The sequence below is a fragment of the Ochlerotatus camptorhynchus genome, unplaced genomic scaffold (assembly GCF_037179485.1).
Source record: "Ochlerotatus camptorhynchus isolate MF236.1 unplaced genomic scaffold, CSIRO-AGI_Acam_v1.1 ptg000150l, whole genome shotgun sequence".
NCBI lineage: Eukaryota > Metazoa > Arthropoda > Insecta > Diptera > Culicidae > Ochlerotatus > Ochlerotatus camptorhynchus.
The window spans coordinates 119,238-130,905 of NW_027040640.1; the positions used below are offsets into that span (position 1 = coordinate 119,238).

The 11,668-nt window shown below is 39.7% G+C and overlaps 1 pseudogene; it reads left to right on the forward strand.

Annotated features, from left to right (window-relative positions):
- Positions 1 to 870: 870 nt before the first annotated feature.
- Positions 871 to 10,240, forward strand: LOC135701094 (uncharacterized; annotated as a pseudogene).
- The last annotated feature ends 1,428 nt before the right edge of the window (positions 10,241 to 11,668 follow it).

An 11,668-nucleotide genomic window follows, 5' to 3' on the forward strand; every position in this document is an offset into this window, starting at 1 on the left:
CTGGCTAGTTTTGCAAATTAACCAACCAACCGACATTATCCTCAATTCTATCCGAGCTACCGACGTATCTTCTTCACTGCAAAACAAAAACCGGTGTGTCTGATCTGATCAAATCGATGAATCATTCAGGGTGTATGTAACAATCAAGGTGTGATACCGACGGGGTATGTGAGTAGCACACAAGGAAAAGATGTATCATTTTGTTTTATCCAAGGGGTTGGTCACTCTACACAACGTGCCAAAAACAAGCTTGGGCACACCCGGGCGCAGTCATTGGTACTGTTTGGCATCCATGGTTACAATTTTTAGGATATTTAAAATTACTTGCAACACTGAACTTTTTCTGCGCCTGCGCAGTGTGCATGTGTCAAAATTTGTTATTGATGTTGCCGCACAGAGAAAACAAATTACCCTAAATTTAAGTTCTTTTTACTTAATTTTGGGTAATTTTGAATTTTGCATCCTACTCTCACTTTTTGTTGTTGTCAAAAACGGAACGAGAGATTTGAATTTCTTATGACTATCGTTCAATAAGCTACTAGTGAGTATATGAGATATTCTCAAATTTGAGTCAATTGAACTTAATTTTGGGTAGAAAATACACACGAGTAAGTAATTATTTTCGCCGTATCCAAATGCATAAAACTATAAGCAGTTTACTGAAAATTGGCTTATTGAACGGAACATGGGAGATGAGTGAAAAGAACTTAATTTTGGTAATTTTTCGGTTCCGTGCATAATACAATCCAATTTTTACAAACCACTACCGTGAATCTCCATCAAGGTCCGCCAGTGATTCTCCAAAATCGAATTGAATTCCACAACGTACAGTCAGCGCACATTCTATTGCCTGTCCGAAGAAGTAGGTACATGAAAAAATCAGGGCAATCGTTTGCATACCAAAACCACACAATCAATCTCAACATTACCGACTCCAGCTCCGGTATTAAAGTCGTTACTCAGACTCTCCTGACCGGAGGAAAGCACGTCCCACGAGCGGTTCTGCTCAACCTTGAGTCGGGAACTATGGATTCAGTCCGAGCAGGACCATTTGGACAGCTGTTCCGACCGAATAACTTCGTTTTAGGACAGTCCGGTGCTGGTAACAACTGGGTCAGACGACACTACACTAAGGGTGCCAAACTGGTGGATTCTGTGCTGGATGTTTGTCCATAAGGAATACGAGGGTTGCGATTGCCTGCAGGGCTTTCAGCTTACGCGTTGTAACGTTGTAAAGTTGGTGGGTTTCTGTAGAAAAAATACCTTTCTCTTCACAGGCATGGGCACGCTACTGATCTCGAAGGAAGGAGAGTTCGATGAGGTGCCGACGAGTGATAATAGATACACATGGTTAAAATGATCGTTCAAATTATGCTACCATATGCTACTGTTAATAATTGCTGAAATAAAATCTGGTTATATTAAAAATTAACACTGTTTAATTAATTATGTTACAAATAAATTGCAGAAGCGTGCAGCACAAACACAACGCGATTGGCATTTTTTTTTTATCGAAAGTCCTCTTTTAGCGGAATGAAGCGCATCCCACTGTTTGTCCAATGCTTCGGCCCGCCAGATGGCACAGAAAATGTGCCCTCTTCATGTGATTTAAGGTAATTAAGTTGAGGCAATTTTCCTTCCGGAAACACTTGTCCGGAATATCCAGTAGTAAATCTACTTTCAGTGGCTTGCCATAAGATGTTCCCAAACGACTGGATCCAATATGGTGCGCGATCCGTTGCTGAAAGAATTTGAAGCTTTCCTTGGCGAGAATATGTGAGCCGTCGGGAAATGCCAGTGGAAAATCAACCCCTTCATAATTCACATCGTTCAGAGATCGTTCATTGTCCGCATATTTTACCGTTCTCAGAAACTTCCGGAAACGCTCAATATAATTTAACACCTTGAATTTCACCTTCACCTCACCTAGCATCTCTTCCACCAGATTCGAGTGGTGGAAATATTCCGTTTCCTTCAATCAATTGATTTCCTCTACCGTCGGCGGCGAGTGGTGCGACACATCTAAGGCTCTGAACCATTTGGTGGATTATTTTAACTTTTGGTTAAAATTTGACAGATGAAAAGTTATTGATTAACCCTGCTATCCGAGCATGGTTATTTCTAACAGACAAGAAGTTAAATTTTGACAACCGTGGCTCGAAAACCGGTCGATCGACAGCACGGGGATTTTCGAACATAGAAAATAACTTTCGAAATGTCACTTTTAACCACGAGTTAAATTTAACTCGGCAAATGGTTCACAGCCTAAATCTCGATTTTAAATGGTCGAAAAATCTCACACTAGCGAATCAATCTTCGAAAAATATTTTTTCATCTCTTGCATCTAAACCCATCTACTCGCATCGCTCTCCACCTTTTTGCAGGAAATCTTATAAATCATAATCAATCGTGTTTTTATCTTTTAAGCGCGAGTGCACCTCACAACAGCAAACCAAAAAATTTCCTGCATCTTAGATAGAGTCACCCCCCTCGATCGGCAGTTTGTACAGCTGCTTCATGGTTTTGATCTTTCGTTGGTATTCTTTTCTTAGCTTGGAATGGCTTTGCGCTTAGCACCTTTCGATTCCGAAGATCCGACAGTCGTGACTAGTACAAAGCGTCCACCATTTTCTTGACCGCTGTCGCTTTCCGACTCCGGCCGCCCAAAAGCGTCGTCGTCAATTGAGTTCTTAGGTTTCGAAAAACAAAACAAAATCAAGAGTTGTCAAAATACCGGGTTGCCAAACAATTCATTATTCACCAGCAAACAAAAGTCCGTTCAATTACTTCTCGGCGCTGCCGTGCCAGCTGCGGCACACTGAGGTTCACTGAGAAAAAGTTGGCGCAAAGCAAATGTGTAGAGTGACCACCCCTTGGTTTTATCAAAAGTTTTGTCCGTATTTGCGAAAACTGAATTTCTTTTCATAATTATCTTAAACGACATACCTTTAGCCAACATATAACAGAAACAGATTTAAAAAATAGCATTAACTTTTAAATAGGATTTAATAATCTCATATGGACATTGCTATTCAATGTTTCTAAATTCGTATCAAATGTATGTAAATACGTCCTTTTGAAAAGTTATGCTTGTAAATGAGACTACAAAGATCATCGACCAATGGAGGCATCGACGCAAGGGGTAATCAACTCTGCACACTGTGCCGAAACACAGTACGGCACAGTGATCGGCACGATAGGACAAGTAGAACACAAACAATTTAATATAAAATGGCATCACTGTTGAGTGTTAACGTTTTTCCAGTCGTTGCTAAGGTTGACTACTCGGACAAACCAGTTTTGAGGATAGCGTGAAAAAAATCTGTAAGTAGGGAAGAGCGCTACTTCGTCGTAATCGCCCATTTCCGTTCTATCGATCAGAAAAGATCAATAATATCAATGATTTCACCATGCACAAATTAATAATAGGTTTGTTCTGATGCGTTAGCTCATTAGCTACAACATAAACCCTGTTAGAGCGCATTGTATGAATATTTACGCTCATTGTTCTCAAAACAAAAGAAGCGCTCCTAGCGAATCCCCTTTTTCTACGTTTGTCCGTAGGCCGAAGAAAATCTAATGGCGTTTCAATGCATTAGGACGGAATTGAAACTCGTAGAACGAATTTAGAATCAAGAAGCAGTATTAGATTTTAAACAATATCTCAACAATTTGTTACTCTTTATCAAATCCAACGGTACGTATAGAAAGGTGAATAAATTTAGAAGTCATCTTTGACAGAAATAACCCATTTTTTGTTTAAACTCGTTCAGGAAAGAGAGGTAAAGCGCGGGTTGTGCTTAGTAGGACGGAAATTAGATCAAAAACCCTATTCTATGAACCATGAATCCCTTTAAATCTAGCAACACTAAGTCCATATCAACCGATTCACAGAAAAAATTCCAGTGACTCGTGATTTCGTCCAGAACAGCTTCTATTTGGGCTTGACTTCAATCAAGTTCATCCACACCATGGCCGGTCGAGAGGGTCTTGTGGATACGGCTGTCAAGACGGATGAAACGGGTTACTTCCAGTGACCGACGGTTGGTCAAAAGCTACCTATGGAGCAAACCTGGAGACATTGACCGTCAGTTTATGTTCGTTCGCAGTACGTATCCTTGTTGGAACACAAATTAAGATTAAGCGGCCTGCGGAGGAAATTTTGAAGAAGCCTCTAATCGTATTATCGAGGAATTGAGAAAGAAATGGTGTGAACATCCGACAAATTTTAACTACGCTAGTGCTGGATAATGCCAAGAAAAATAAAAGCTGGTCTAACGTTTTTGATTGAGGATGGCATCATTTTGAAAAATTTCCGCTGGTTGCCCTTGATGATAGATATGGAAGGCCACACAAACAATCTCATCAATATCAAGCAAAAGGAATCCAACTATATGTCGGGGATGAAACTCGATGAACACCCTCACATTCTCTCCCACATGCTTTCACCAATGTTTACCCACTGGAAGGTTTATTACAGAGTATGCTCCTTATATTTGGACTAAATCAAGACCAACAATTGAAATGGCCTTAACTCAATTTTGTAAACAAACCTTGTAAGGCTGTTTTCTCGCGAACCGAAACCTTCATTCGCAAACCTAAACCACAATCGGGTAGAGGAGAATTTTCCCTACCTGTTCATTATGTTGGTTTGCCTTTGCGGACTTCGGTTCGCGAGAAAATGGCCTTACAAGGTTTGTTTACAAAATGGAGTTAAGGCCATTTCAATTGTTGGTCTTGATTTATTTTGTACTGTCGTGGATATTCGATCTCGAAGCGTACAAAGAGAGATCAGAGCAGGATCTTTTGCGAGAGTTGAGCTTCATTTGCAAGTTTGTTATGCAGAGTAAACAATAAAGAAAAATAGCTTATTCCCTAGGGTGGCCAGATTCGAATACCGATCTTGACTACACACTAAGATTTTTTTACAGGAGTCAGTATTTTTTTACTGGTTTTTTGAATTGCTGGAAAAGTCGGTAAAAATTCAAATGACCGTTATCCGTAAGGAATCAATGAAAACGACCAACCTTATTTTCTATCATTAAGGGGGTATTCCCGATCTTTTTTTTTCAAAAAATGCAATTTTTTTTTCACGTTTTTTTGTACTTTAGACTATATACTTTCATCCCCCCAAGCCGTTTTCCGATCAGCGAATTCGGTGTCCAGGCATAGCTGACTAATGGTAAGAACCCCCAAATGGTTTTAACTAAAGTCAAAACTTTAAACGCGTTTTTCTCGAAACCACATTTTTTTTATCGGGCGAAGATTTTTCTCAGAAACTATAAGAGATATTGACTTGAATCTTTGCGCATTTTGTTCCTTATTAAATTCTTTGGAGCTTCTCCCACTTTCAGCCAAAAATATTAACATTTAACATTGTTTGAAGCACCTTAAAGCTGCAAAAAAGCGGGCTAAAAATCGCCTGTTTTTTCATATGGCCGCCATTTTGTTAATTTGCTGGATTTTTTGCTGCCAACGGGAGAAGCTCCAGAGAATCTTATGCAGATTATTATTTCATCACGAAATCTGTTTCAGATGAAGCCGTTCCAGAGAAAAGTCTTCGCCCGTCCAGGCGTTTGCGGCGAACAGGGGTCTGTTTGCCGCCATTTTGTGACGTCAATAATGTCTTTTTTTATGTCGAAAAAAATTTATTTGTAAACTTTAATGTTCAATAAACAAGAATCTCAAAGAGTTAGGCGCATTACTATTCATTTTCCTTGAAAAAAAAATAATTGAAAAACAGGCCGAAAAAAGGCAAAAGATTGGGAATACCCCCTTAAATGGGGTTAACAGAACTAAGTATGTACAAGTTCAGAACAAATGTTCTCATTAATAAATTTTCCACAGATTTTGAAACTTTTACCGAACAGTTCCGCAATTCAAAAACTCAGTAAAACCGTACTGACTCGATTAGTGTGTAGGATGAAGTCACCGGCAAGGTGACAGATAATCTTAGTTTTACGTATCCACTTGCAAATAGCAGATGTTGCCACACAACGTAAACAAAGGGATTGTCCTTCACCATTGCAATGGTATTTCTCAATGGGAAACCAACTCTTTGTTTCAACATGTGTGGATGACAGAAAACAGGCAAGAATTCTATATGCAAAGAGCGAATTTATGATTTTCGTGGTGAAATGAAAAAAAAAAATCCAAGCGAATTGAAACCGATTGATGGAGGTTCATTTTCTTATATAATCAAATTTTTTTTTTTTGTTTATTAATTTATTTGATAAGGCTCAACCGAATTAACTTTACAGAGCCGAGGATTCTTGGTCACTATACAATACATCTTAAAACTATAGTCAAAAGGTACAACACAATAAATACTTTATCTTCCGCTATCCAAAAAGCCTCCTCCATCAGAACTGGAGCCGCTTCCAGTGGTTTCATTGTATGGCAAACTGTTGTACGCCAACGAGGGTCAGAGCGCGTCCATTGCAGCAATGGACGCAAAACGTGGTCAGCACTCACACACTCATCACGAAACGGTTGCTTTCCAAAGTCGACGACGCATCGACCGAGAGAACTGCTGATGAAGAACAATGAGGAGGACCACACAATGGTTGCTGCCGAGAAAACAAACGATCGCGTAGCACACATCGAGAGTGGCCTGCTTTTGTCGACAGCCGAGTGAACACTGATATATATAATCAAATGGCAAATAAAAATACTTTGATGTCTTCTATTTTATTTTGCTCTTGAATATAATCAGGTTTCAGGTTATTTTTTTTGGTCATAGTTGTTCGATGAGCCGTATAAATAAAAAGAGTTTACTTTCCCGAGGGGGGCGACTCTATCTAAGATGCAGGAAAAATGTTGTTTTGCTGTTGTGAGATGCTCGCACTCCTAGTAGATAGAAAGAAGATCGAAGAAGATTTTGAAAATTTTCTGCAAAAATGTGGAGAACAATGCAAGTAGATGGAAGATATGAAAAAAGATTTTTCGTAGATTGAATCGCTAGCGTGAGATTTTCTGACCATCTTAAATTAAGATTTAAATGTGTCGCACCTCCAGTATTTTGCAGGTGAATAACTGGGTGAAGACGAACATTTTGTAAATCCAGTTAAAATTGAAGAAATTAATAAAATCTAAATCATATAAGGGTCTCACAAAAACTATTCATAATGAGCTTCTGAAACGAATAAATTCAAGTGATTGTCTTTTTTGTCTTTTTTGTCTATTTTGTCATTAACGTTATTCATCATCAAACTTTAAGCCTCAAGAAACAGATGAGTCCATAAGTTTGTATGTTCTATTATTTAGTTACACAGTTATGGGAATAGTGACAATGACAACTCAAATACCATGAAGAACTCTGGAAAACTTAGTGATCATATAAGTGAAGTGGTTGTTAATCAGAATTTTCCAGAATATCAGCTAAAATTGAGTTCTGACGAATGGTCGTAAATCCGTTGTCGCAAGAAATTGAAAATTTAGTCAAATTGAACAATGTATCACATATTTAGCTTAAATGCATTTAAGGCCTTCGACAGACGTACAAAGTACGCCGTTCTACCAACAATCAATACGAAACTAACGATTTTAAATTGGCTCACTACTTGACTAGCCTATTGGTCCCAAGCAAATCGATTAAGTACGCCATTCTAGTCGAAATTCTAGTACTACACTATGTTTGTTTTGATTCGCTATGAAAGTTTGACAGATAAAATGAGGGGCTCGTGAATTTTCCTATGTTTCGAGGGGTGCATCGATTAGCTTGGGACTGAAGAGAGTACCAGAGCTGTGCCAAAAAGTTGAGAACGTTTCTTCGCGACCTTCTGGTCTTAGAGTTACCTCTATGGTTGTACTCTTTTAAGCTTGTACCTAAAATTATACATTTTGCAGTACTAGACGAGGGGGGCGACACATCTAAATCTCAATTCTAGATGCTCGAAAAATCTCATACTAGCGAATCAATCTTCTAAAAATCTTCTTTCATTTCTCGCATCTACTTACATCGTGCATCATCTTTTTGCAGGAAAGCTTCAGAATCGTCATCAATCCTCTTTCTATCTACTCAGCGTACGCGCAGCTAGCCACAGCAAACCACAATCTTTCCTGCATCGTAGATAGAGTCGTCTCCCTCGGTACTAGCTGCGAATAATTAGTACGCTCTTACTCACTGCAAAACCATTCTTCTTTGTTCATCATCGACGATAATAGCAATAGCATCGAAAGCACCGAAAGTATCCTTGATCAATGCCTCATTCAATTTCTCATTTGTTCCGATAAATTCGATGACACGATCACAAATCTGTTCTGTACTGCTCAAATACATACACTAATAAAAATTCAATGATTATTTTTTATGTGTCCCACACAATTTTTGCAATGTGATAAACAAATGATATATATGTGTCGAACACATAGTTCTTATGTGTACACATAAAATTCATGTGTAACCAAACATACTATTCATTTGACTCATAAATTTTATATGTACTTCTGAGTGGATTCTGTTTATGGACACATGAATACATGAACATAATGTGGAATTTTACATGGAAATCCGCCAATAAAAATGTGCCGAATTTTATGAGTGACGCTACACCAAATAAAAAAAAAGTTTCATAAACCGATTATGTATTGTGCATACTTCTGAGAATCAAAACGACGTTTCCTTCTGGCAACACTGGAGTTCCTATGTCGCTAATGTTAATTTTTAATAAGATGATGAATTTTAAACATTAACTGTACATAATTTCCTTATTTGCCCTATTCAGATAACACTTCTGAAATTTGGTACACTGGAAATATACTGGAGCTGTCATGTTGCCGAGTTGACTAGGATCGACCGGGATGGTAATTATTAGAAATACTTAGACGGAGAGATAGGCGGAGAAAAAAAAAATACAATTCGGCAGCACGGATTTGTTAGAATATTGTTTTTGATTCCAAAAACTAGTTGAATTTGAGAAGCACTCAAAACATAAAGATGATTGAATTTATGTTCGATTGCAATAGTCTCAAATTTATTCTACTAAGAATAAGAAAAAATCTAATGGGAATGTTCGATTGGCTCAGATTTTGACAGTTCATTTCGCTCAAAACATTCTCTCCGCCCATCTCTCCCTCTGAGTATTTCTAGTAATTATCACATTTTCCCCTGCGTTTTCCCTCGGATATTCTTACCAGTCATTGGTCTCAATTGAAATTGGCTTCGATGGGATATTCCCAGACCTTATTGGTATGTACATATAATTATGAATGAAGTTCCAGTACTGCTAGGGGAAGCCAATAGGTATTAACCCCACATATTACATCAAACCTGGATAGGTGTACGATTGCCTTAGTGCAATAGTATAAAATTTATAGGAACGGGTCACTGCAGTTAAAAATGCAATTACATTATATTTCACGAGTCCGACAGCAAGCACATCCCCGTCAACAGATCTGGTTATTTTGCCGATGCATCTCTGTCGTCTTTCTTCTGTTGAACTAGCTCGTATCAAGGGACTCCAAAGCGAGCCAACTGTAAGGCCTTGCTCATTACTGAAAATTTGATGTGAGGCTTCATTGAAAACTGGCTCAAGGATGTTGCTCCTAGTGTGGGATTGAATTCTCACCCGTTCAAATGGATCAATGGAAATGCCGAGGTTTTGACAGAACTAAGGCTACCACAGTATTTTTAATTTGATCGTCCATATAGAGTAGCGATAATTTTGAGGACGAAGAACAGCCGCAGGTGTTCGAACAAGCTCCGGCTGTTTAGTCGCTGGAGCAGCGATGACATCCACATTTCGGACATCTGCGTCAAGGATAAGCATGCCAAATATCTACCCCATTTAAATGACCGTTTAGCCACCAAGCGTTTCCGCAAAGCCCAGTGTCAACTGATGATGAAGGACCGCAACAACGGCAAGAAGCTGAAGGCCGTCCGCATCGTGCGCTACGCCTTCGAGATCATGCATCTGCTGACCGGTGAGAACCCGCTGCAGATCGTCGTCCAGGCCATCAGACCCGAGTTGTCCACGTGAAGATTCGACCCGTATCGGTCGTGCCGGTACCGTCCGTCGTCAGGCCGTCGACGTGTCGCCCCTGCGTCGTGTCAACCAGGCTATCTGGCTGCTGTGTACTGGTGCCCGTGAACCTGCATTCCGTAACATTAAGACCATCGTCGAATGTTTGGCTGATGAGCTGATCAACGCTGCTAAGGGTTCCTCCAACTCGTACGCCATCAAGAAGAAGGACGAACTGGAACGTGTCGCCAAGTCCAACCGATAAGCCAGACGGGAAATGCGTGCGTGCACGTGTGGTGCGTTGGATCGGTTGGTACCGACCGTTCTGCCCAGCTACCGTTGCTGTTAATTTAATGGAAACAACCAACAGCTACTCTCTTCTCTCGAATCACCATCACCATCCTGGCTGGTTCCTTCCGTTGTGTTTGCGCTATATTATCATCTGAAAACAATACGTTATTGAAAGACTTCTGCTGATTTCCATTCTTTGAAATAAGCACTCGGTTGCGCACTGTAGAACGTGAATAAAAAAGCTAAAAAAAAGTAAAGATAAAAAGCATGCTGTGGTGGTTTCAAAACTTGACCTTCTAAAGTGATCAATTCTGGGTCACTTCAGTGGGAAGACTTTGACAGGGAGCAGGTGGCAACTTCATCCATCATCGATCGGGCTACGCCTTCGTTTCTGTATCAGTAGTTCAAAGGGACATCGAGTCGGAATCTGGTGGACGGGTTGAACACCGTACAGGATTGATAGCTTCCACTTCCTCTTCCACCTCCCGATCCGAAAACGCTCTAATGAGAATGAAGGGAAGCTGAATGCTTGTCTTGATCGATCAGAGAAATTGAGAATGTAAACACAATAAAAATAAGTCATAATTTTCGGCGTTGCTAAATTTATGGGATATTGACACATTGATAGGCACACTTTGATTGAAACCTTGATAGGCATGTTAGGCACAGCGCTTGACACAGCACAATCACTAGGCACGGATTTAGGTGTGCAGAGTTTAATACCCCTTGCACTCTTCTTATCCAAATTTGTAGTCCTTTGTGATCGCATAATGTCTTGACATATTTGTTAGCACTTTTGATGCGATAAAAAACAATAAAAACAAGAAAGCGAAAGCTCTAAATTAAGTGCATCTCCCCCAAGTGTCATCCGTTTTCTGTTGCAAAGTATATTGTATTTTTATTCACCCTAGACCAACCCAGAGAACAAAAAATGTGAAAGAAACTTTTTCTGCTGGCATTGTTTCAAAAAAGTTTCCAACCTCAGCCAAGAGCCAAGTGAACATAAGAATTCTTTAGCGTCACCATCAGAGGGTAGCCGACGCCGGTTTCCGTTCGACTACGACGACGATGACGACTACCCATAAGGAATAAAAACAAAGTGTTGCATATGCGTTTGAATCGCCTTCCACTCTACTGTTGTTTGAGTGGATGGGTCCTTTTAGTGAGATACAAAACCGTATGACACGACACACGGCATTATCCTCCTCGTGGGAGCTTCATCATCGGTCCTTCCGGGCATTTGCCGGTCTCCTGAGTCTGAATTAAATACACACCAACGCGTTCGGTTTCATGCACTTCAATTGTTTTCCTATCAATTTAAGCTTTTCTGTTAGAAAAGTGACTGACCATTTTGCCTTATAAAATGGTGTCTCACTATAATTTCCAGGATGTACTATAATCCAACGTTTATTAAG